This window comes from Pleurodeles waltl, chromosome 7 (assembly GCF_031143425.1).
Source record: "Pleurodeles waltl isolate 20211129_DDA chromosome 7, aPleWal1.hap1.20221129, whole genome shotgun sequence".
Taxonomy (NCBI): domain Eukaryota; kingdom Metazoa; phylum Chordata; class Amphibia; order Caudata; family Salamandridae; genus Pleurodeles; species Pleurodeles waltl.
Window position 1 is genome coordinate 1,244,264,005 of NC_090446.1, and position 10,705 is coordinate 1,244,274,709.

Genomic DNA, 10,705 nt, shown 5'->3' on the forward strand with positions numbered 1-10,705 from the left:
AGCAAAGGTGTGATGAAAACTACATGGCTCCCTTTTACATTTCATAAGCAGAGCTATTAGCCAGTTAGATACTGCCTTCTTATTGGCATGTACCATGATATACCCCAAAGTTAGATCTAAGGCCCTGATTTATACTTTTTGATGCTACACTGCGCTAAATTTAAAAAAAAAAAATATATATAAATATTTACCTCTACTTACCTGGGATGGGGTCCCCCCATCCTTAGGTGTCTTCCTGGTGTGGGTGACCCTGCGGCCAGGGAAGGGCACCTGTGGGCTCTTTCTCTTTCCATGGTCCGTGACCATGGAAAAAGGCCCATAGGTCCCCTAATGCCGGCCCTGACGCAGGCGTTAAATAATGGCGATAAGCAAGCTAAGCACCATTATTTAGGCCTGCCTCCCTCCTGTGCACCATTTTTGCAAGGGAGGATAAATAAGGTACCTGGGCCTTGGAGTAATTTTTTGCCCTGGAATGCCTACCTTGCATCTCATTGATGCAAGGTAGTTTTCCACAGTCAAAAAATGACTTTAACTCCAATATTTTGAGGCTAGATGGGTCTAACGTCAAAATATAAATATGGAGTTAAGTTTACGCTGAAAATGTAAAAAAAATGACGCTATTTCAGCGCAATATAGAGTATAAATATGCCCCTAAGTATTTTTGCATTTTTTACTTTAACACTATTTACACTATTTACATCTACTACAAAAAAATGCATTTTACACCTCATAATTTATGTTCCTGCCACATTATACTTACATCCATTCATCTACTTTTACATTACGTCTGTTCCAAGTACTATACTCCACTCGATGCCACTACTATCTATGTCCCTCCATTGTATGCTATTACACTCTATGCCACTCTACTCTACATCACTCCACTCTATGCCACTCCACACTGTGCTAAAACACTGTACCCCACTAAAATGTATGCCATTCTACATGACTCCGGTATAAGCAATTACTCTGCTGTAAGACCCTCCACTCTATGCTATTCACTGTACTCAACTCCACCTTAAGACACTAAGGGGGTTATTACAACTTTGGAGGAGGTGTTAATCTGTCCCAAATGTGACGGATTTTACCACCAGCCATATTACGAGTTCCATAGGATATAATGGACTCGTAATATGGCTGGTGGTATATCCGTCACTTTACTGTCACTTTTGGGACGGATTAACACCTCCTCCAAAGTTGTAATAACCACCTAAATTTAGGCTATTCTACTCTATGTCACTCAGTTCTATGCCACTTCAGTATGACCCTCTACACTGCACACTATTTTACTGTGTGCCACTCCACTCCACTCCACTCCACACCACTCTGTTGTATGCCACCCCACTATACACCACTCCACTCTACAACACTCCACTGTATGTTTTTACACAGGCACCGGTCCACTCTACACTAGTCCACTCTATGTCACTCCAGTGTATGCAACTCCACTCTGCTACAACTGTATGCCACTGCACTCTACGTCACTCCACTCTATGCTGTTCCACTATATGGCACTCCACTGTACGTCACTCCACTCTGCGTCACTACGTTCAATGGTATTCCACTCTACACCACTCCAATGTATGCTATTACACTGTATGCCATTATAGTCTAATCAACTATTCTCTACCACATTCCACTCAACAGCACTAGACTCTATGGTATTCCACTCTATACCACTCCACTTAACACAACTCCACTGTACACTATTTCACTTTTTGTCTCTCCACACTATGCTATTACACTCTATGCCACTACACTGTACCTCACTCCAGTCTATGCCACTTCAATCTAAGCCCCTGTGCTTTAAACTATCGCACTCTATGCCACTCTACTCTACACCATTCCAATCCACCTCACTCGAGTGTGCAATTACACTGTACACCACTCCACTGTATGCCACTGCACTCCACTCTAAACTATTCCTCTCAGTGTGCCTCCTTCCGTCCAACACTATTGCACACCACTCAACTGTATGCCACTCTACTGTGAGCAAATCCACTCCACCCCATTCCACTCTATGCCACTCCACTGTAAGCTATTTCACTGTACACCACTTCACTGTACCACATTCCACTCTAAACCACTCCACAGTATGCTATTCCACTGTGCGCCATTTCATTCTATACCACTTTGTCTATGCAACTACACTCTATGCTATTCCACTCCTCTCTATGCCATTGCACTCTATACCACTCCACTTCACACTATTCCACTACAGCTACTCCATTCAACCGCACTCCACTCTATGCCACTTAATTTGAAGCCATTCTATTCTGCCCCACTGCACTCTACACCACTCCATTGTATGCTATTCCGTTGTTCACCATTCCAATCTACACCACTCCACTCTATCCTACTACGTTGTACGCCTGTACACTTTACGCTAATCCAATGTACGCAACTTTACTATACAACGCTACACTCTATACCATTCCAATTTATGCCATTCCACTCTACATCATTCCACAACACACCACTCCACTCTACTCTATTACACTCTACCTCACTCCACTCTATGCCACTCAACTGTGTGCCCTCCTCTGCACACTATTCCACTCTGTGCCACTCCACTGTACACCAATACACACTAAACAACTCTACTGTACCCCACTTCACCCTGTGCCACTCCACTATATACTATTCCACTGTATGCAACTACACTCTACACCACTAAACACTACACTATTCTACTCTACACTGCTCCACTCTACTCCACTCAACTTGACACTTTTCCAAAGGGACTCTACTCCATTGTATGGTGTTAAAATCTATTCAACTTTTACACTGTTTTATCTCTGCATAAATACTTTACACATTGCACAAATGCATTACACATTGCCTTTGATCCAGCCTGGGTCCTATCTCCAATTCTTAACTCCAATGAATCTGAGAGGTAAGGGGACTCACCTCAAATTATTAAAAATAATTACAGGGCAACCGAAAGGCCACTCATTCAGAGGGTCATTATGAGTTTGGCAGACGGAAAAGGTTGCCCTCCAAACTCCAGCTGACACGTTTTTGCCAGTGCAGCCCCCTTCCCGCAGGCCCCATTAAGAGTTTCCAGCTGGGTGAGTGGGTGGAAGTTTATGCCTGCTGGCCCAGCAGGAAACAGCCTACAACATTGATGCCAGCAATACTGTTTTGCGTAGGGTGCATCAGCATCCGTTGTGATTTTCACTGTTTGCAAAGCAGGCAGTGAAAATCACGATGGGGCTGGCAAGGGGGACACCTGCAATGCCCATGTCAAGCGCATGGGCAGTTAAGGGGCCCCCTGGGGTATCCTGCACCCATCTCTGCCAGCGTTTACATGGCGGGGCTACCACCATGTAATTGCTGGCAGAGAAGGGACTCGTAATCCCTAGGGCATCTCTGCTTGCAGCGCTTTCCTGGCAGAGCAGGACCGCCAGCACCGCCAGCCCCTCCAATGTTTTAGGTAATTGACTTTGGGCACAGCTAGCACTAAAAGCTACTATACCCTCTGTACAGAGATATCGAAGGCACTTTAAAACATTTTTTTACAGAAAGATTATTCAGTGCTACCAGACTACCAGGAGTGGGGAAGTGGTCTATCCTGAATTTATGTTCTACTGGTTCCTCCTAGTCCACATTTACTGCAGCCAATGGAATATCATAACATAAAGGTGAATGTAATCTATGATGCTGGTATTTTGTTTCACAGGAGTCTATGGTGCTTTGCAACAAAAGAATCCGACACTTTATAAAAACAGAGTAACCTGGAAGGCAATGGATGCTAGATACATGTATGCTAGAAAAATCTAAATGCATAACACAGAAATATTTGCATCCTAGTAAATGCACCATGTTCATATATGAAGCAGCAGTGGTTTTAATAATTACACAATTGTCTACCATGCCCTGACCTGATAAGGATATACGTGAATTGTGAATAATAGACAAAAAGTGAAATTATACCGTGTATAAAAGGTCAGCCAGCCACACTAAACGCAGCATGGAGAAATATGAGTATGTTGTCAAAGAGAAGGAGAATACAGGCATTTTCACCAGCTTGAAATGAGTCAATTAATTAATTCGGCTTATTGGGGAGACCCACAAAAAATGAAGAACAGTAATTAAGATGTGCGACCATTTAAGGATTGTAAAACCACTTTCAAAATAGACAAATATAAAAGGATTTCATAAAAAAAAAGATTCATAAAGAGTAGGAAATATTTGCTAACTGCTAAAATATGTGGAGTACAGTCAGGAGTTTAAATAAACAGAGCCCTAACAGCAAAAGAAGAAAAGAGCTGGGTTTGAGAAAAAGAATACAAGGAGGCACATCCGAGGAGAACTTAGCTGGGAAGAGAATATCTCCCTTTGGAAGCAGAGGCTGAGGAACTGAAAGGTCATCGATTTATTTATTGCAAACAGCCCAGACAGAGACTTTCTGATGTAGAGATATGGAGAAAGAGGAGAAAGAAAATAATGTTTGCGATTCATCAGCATAAAAATGAGAATCAAATTCAAATGATGGAATTGTTGAGAACAGAGAGCTGAATAATCAGCGAGCCACGAGGACTCACAAACTGATCAGGAAATTAAACAAAACGGGTGTTTTCTCTAGAGAGAGAAAGGGCATCCTAGAGAGACTAAGAAAATCCATTATGAACACAACGAGACACCCTCAAAGTAGAGAAGATAGAAGAGTAGAGTGATCGTCTGTGGCAGAAGACACACAAAGGTTTAACAGAACTGAAGCAGAAGAGAGAATTTTGTAGCAGGAATGATCACAGATGATAATGTGGAACAGAGTGGTTTCAGTGAAATATCCAGAGGAAAAGACAGATTATGCAGGAGAAATGAGGTTGTTTGCTTGAAAGAAAGAACATAGTTATATGAAGAGGATCTGTTCAAGAGTTTTTGGAACTAAAAGAAAGCAACAAACTAGGTAAAAAATCGGAATGATTATTAGGATTGAGTGATGGTGTCAATAGCAGAGGGAAACCAAGACTGATGTGAAAGAAGAGGAGACGATTTCAGAGGGAATGGCGTGACTAAAGGAAGTAGACAGATGAGATGAAAGGAAAGATTGGTTTAACAAGAGCTAAAGTAAGAGGACGGCAAGGGTAGTACGTTTAAAGTAAGAGGACGGCGGGGGAGGGGGGGCAGTCACTTTAGTTCTCTGGAGTAATTAAGTATTATGCACTCTCTGCTAACATGACATTTTACAAAAAATATTCTATTTACTAATTCCAGGTTGTTTCACTTATCCATTAACTAGCTAGAAACGCTGTTCATGTAAGAGTGTTTTAATAATCTGAAAAGGAATGTGCTTAAAGGTAGCACGTCTGGACACACACGCATAAAGAGTTCCAAACCCATGATCTGTGTGGCTGTACTAGAAGGCGAAGCATTAATGTATTCCCCACAGAATGCATGATGTGTAATCGTGGGTGGTGCTTGCTGCACAAATATGCCAATACCCAGTTATGTATCAATGCCATCAGATGTGCAGCAATATCCAGATTGAAATGAGGAGCTTTAGATTATTCAACCTACACAACCAATTTTAGGCCCATATTTATACTCTGTTTGTGCCGGATTTGTGTAATTTTTTAACGCAAATCTGCCACAAACTTAACTCCATATTTATATTTTAAACCTGTGTAGCGTCAAAAATGTGGAGCTTGCGTCATTTTAAGGATGCGTGAAACCACCTTGCGTCAATGAGATGCAAGGTAGGCGTTCCCGTCCAAAAAATGACTCAAACACATTAGCGCCATATTTATCCAAAAATGACACTAAGCCCGATCTGTGTCCAATTTTAAGGCCTGGCTCAGGCCAGGCGTTAAAATAAGGCAAACACATCACTATTTAAAGAAAAGAAACACAAGCAACATCATTGCTCAATAAGGACAACATGGAGGTGCTACTGATGCAGCATGCTAGACGACGCAGAGCACAGGACCAACAGCAGCAGCCACCACCACCCCAACGTGGCCCCCAAAGGCAATGCAGAAGCTAGGAGAGGGTCTTCAGGACCAGGACAACCCTCCAGGGCCTCTGGGAACAGGATATCATCCAGAGGGTATAGACGCAACAGACGAGCCATACAGCAGCTGCTGCGCCAAATTGAGCCACATATAACAGCCAGCCTCCAAACACCACACAATATACCTCCAGTGACCAAGTTGCTAGCTGTCCTGCACATGATGGCAAGTGGCTTCTTCCAAACAATGGGTGCCCTGGTCGCTGGGGTATCACATTCCCCCATTCTCCGCCTTCCTTCCCAAGGTCCTAGATGCCATCATCTCCCCATCTCCCTCACACTCCGCCATATCAGCTTCCCCAACACCCAGCAGAAGCAGCAGGAGATCAAACAGGGGTTTTACCAAATACATGGCTTCTTGCATGTGCTTGGTGCAATTGGCTGCGCCCATTTCCGGATTGTACCACCAGCAGCAACAGAGCATCTATACCGGAACAGAAAGCACACACACTCCATAAATCTGCAGGCCATAGTTAACCATCAGGGATTGTTTACCAACATCTTGGCCAAGTATCCTGGGAGTGTACATGATTCCTTCATCTTTCGCCACAGCACCATCAATCAGCACTTCCAGGACAGACAATATGGCAATGGCCTTCTTGTCAGTAAGTCCATAGACCTAGCAATATACACATGGCACAGCAACCCTGTAGGACACAAAATACATACAACACTACATTGACACATAGGCAGGAAGACACTGAGGTGTGACACAGGTAGTTATGTTGTACAAAGCCAAAGGTACACAGTTCCAGTCAATAAATTCTGTACAGGTGCATACAGTGAATGATGGAGTCTGAGTCTGCTCTTTTGAGAACAGTGCCGGTCTGACTAGGAGCAAAAGCCCGATAGTGAAGCATGTCACCAATTGGTGAGTGAGGGTTCTTGTTCTCAAAAGAGCAGACTCATTGACTCCATCATTCACTTTGTACACCTGTACAGAATTTATTGACTGGAACTGTGCCCCTTTGGCTTTTTTGACATATGATGGGAGTATCGTACACAGGACCAATTTTTCTTTAAACATTCCCAATACATTAGCCCTTTTGTGTTTGTTTTCGATAGTTATGTTATACACCCTGACACAATGGGAAACACACCTATGGACAAATGATGGCTGCCAATAACATTAGCTGCCACTCTAGAGCAACAAGGGACCAATGTCAAAGCACACAGTGACAATGACATGGCCTGCACTGGAAGTACAACTTGGAAGATGAACCATTTACTATTACATTAGGCCACATAGACAATCCCACACCCTCTCAGGCAATAAGTACTGTGGAAGGGGTGAGCAATGTGTGCTGCTGCAGGTCTAACACCATGAGGCATATAGCATGATGATGCAGGCTCACATGTAGGTGACACGGAAGTAGTAAGGTTTCCCAACATCATACATTACTCCTGGGGTGCCTTTGCCAGGTAGCAATAAGGAAGTGGACTGTGCTATGAACACATATTGATGTGTCACTAATGCAAACTGCACACTGCTGCACACACTGAAAGAGCCAATTGTCCATCAAAATAACAGATGTACAGGGAGATGGCCCTTCCTGCACAGATACATCTACCTCCACAAGGAATTTAGCCCAGTTACCTGGAGCAAGTTTGGTAGTGTAGGTGCACGGTTGCACATGAGCCACTTGCAGATGGAACTACAAAGGTTTGCATAGAATCAAGTCCCACATGGGACAATTGTGCAATGTCAATACTGAACACCTCAGTGCTGCCAACTTAGGGAAATGTGTTGTGCATTGTCACCAGGCCTAATCAAAGGGCCTCACTGTTGCATTTCATCTGCAATGAAATATGTCTAATGGGATGGGATGTCCAGGCCATCTATTGTGTGTGTGGAATTATCATGTCCTCTCCAGTGAAAGCCCACTAACACTTGTTGCTCCCCACACAACGCATGTACATACATACTGACCAGCAGTTTGGAAACAAATTCATAGATACCAGGTCAATGAGCCAAACACAAGTTGTAAAGTCAAACAACCCACTGCAGAAAAAACCTCTGAGAAGCCCAGGATCTCACACAATGCCACAAACACATATGAGTCACAGCCGGCACAAGCTATCAACTGCCATGCTACATGACATTCCTGTTGCAAGCACTAACAAAATACTTACTCCTATTTAATTTTTTAGCTGATTGGGGTTACGGGATCCAGCCATGGATCATGAACCCATTCCCAAACTCAAGCACAGCAGCAGAGCGTGCCTATAATGAGGCACATTGGAGGACACACACCATTGTGGAGAGGACCTTTGGCATCCTGAAGTCCAGATTCAGGTGCTTGGACATCACAGGGGGCAGCCTCTTACGTTCCAGATTTGTCCACACTAAGGTTGCTCTGTATTCACTCTTTTGTATTATCTGCCTTACCATAGGTGTCCTATCCCCTTGTATGCCTTTAGCTGCTCTTCTGCTTTGGTACACTTGTTCCTTGCAAGATACTCTGTGAACTCAAGGGTTGCCCCAGCAGACTCCTGACTAGACCTGCACGAAACCGTAACACCATGGAGCCCAATACTGACACAGGGTACACATGCCCACACACTTAAACAGGACACTTCTGTGGAATGTACATCTGAAAATATGTGAACACATGCAGCCAGGGCAGCAGGTCCACCACAGCAGCATGAGTAACATAGGTAATTTTCATTAGTCAAACTGACGTGTACATAACAATGTTATGAGTGGAATTAAGGTACAGTGTCGCAAACACTGTACCTACCAAACATGTACAAATGGCTGACACATGGGTAGTTCACACACAAGTCACCATGAAGTCGTAGCCAACAATTAATGACATATGAGGGGTAACATATCCAACATGGCCCTCATCAGCCATCCTCAATCATCCCTGTGTTTTGTTTGTCATGAGAAATGTAATGTCCCCAAAGTCAAACAATTACACACATCAAATGAGTAAACACATGTTACAAACACATATCATGACTGATTGCCATCTGATGTAGATACTCATTTGTAACACATTCATATATCAGCATTACATCAAATGTATTGCATGCCATTCCATCAGAAGCACACATATTGTTGTTACAGTTCATTTACACACAAAACACACAGGCCATGATTCATACTTTTGTAGCGCCGCATTGCCATAATTTATTGACACAAAAGCAGCGCAAACTTACAAAATACAATTGCATTTTGTAGGTTTGTGCCGCTTTCGCGTCAGAAAATGAAGGAAATGTGGCGGAAAGATGGTATAAATGTGGGTCGCAGTTGCATGCTCTACCACATGTGGCCAACCACTATACCACACACTGCAGGCCATACCATTCTATCTTCATCTTCATACAGGGTGCATGCATGTTAAATAATTAAAAATCATGCAAACACAGTTTAAGTCAAAAATCTTAATGCAAATGTGTTGAAAAACAACACAAACACTAACTAAACATACATGGGCCCTTAGTGTTAATTCCACCAGTGCACCCCATGCATGCGGATATCCATTAAAATAGAAGTTTTCCGGTAATGTGTGGTATTTTGCCAGACAAGTAGGTTATGTGTTGCATATATTCATGCAAACTATCTATGCATAAAAAAAAATACACGCAAGACGTAAAACGGGCAGCAAAGGGGATAGGAAGTGATGTTATAGAAAATCCTGTTTACAGACATGGTACTGTGTGTGTACTTTTGCTTTCACTTTACAGTCTGTACTTTGTCTTGACTGTGTGGCTGTGCCTCGATGTTGCTTGTGTTTGGATTGCCTTAACTGAATCTTGTGGTATCTCTCTTGTGTCTTTTTGTGTATTCTATTTGTATGTTGTACAGTTAAAGTGTTTTTGTGCAGTTTAGTGTTTTTGGATTGTATTTGTACTGTTGGGTGTCTGGGGATTAGATCAGTTGGGTTAGTTAGGGTTTGTATTTTGGGTTGTAAGTTTCCTTTTATCAGATTTATTTTCCTTCCTTTTTCCCTTTTTCTGTTTTTCTGTTTATATTGTTGTGCACTAACATGTCCGGACGGCGAGGCTGACACGCATGGGTGAGGAGGAGCTTGGGCCTTTGTGTGGCTGGTGTGTCACTTTCTGCCGATGATGCTGGTGGGCTTGTGATACAGGGGTATCACACAGAGGCAAGGAGCCTGCGTTGGGGCAAGGTGCTGTACCACCTCAAACGTGTCTTCAACACATCAAGGAACAAGCACCAGCTGAAGCATCGCTGGGCTGACCTGGTGGCCCAAGAACAGGACCTGCTGGACCACCTGGGAGTGGTGAGTGGTGGCCCTGTTGGTGAGTATCACATTGACAAATGTGTACAGTAGAATGCTCCTGAGTGACAGTGGAATATGTCTTGACGTGCTGCATGTAATGTTTGTGACCATGTTGAATGCAAGTAGAACAAACTGTTAGTGTCCCAGTACTGAGATATATTCTACATGTTTATACATGTTACTAATGCAGTCCTGAGCTTTGTTGAGTCATGTCTGACTATTAGATAGGGGCACATGTACCAAGCTATTTATAATTCTCACAAACTACCTAGTTTTAAGATTCTTTGTGTTTACATCAGGAAAAATATTCATTCAAATGCACACCCACAATTTTGCCATTCTGCTATCACATTGCCTAATCACAAAACAGGGTTTGCTAGTGGCATTTAGGAAGGGGAGTTCCTTTCTATTATCGAGTTGCAGTCCGCTGATTGATTCT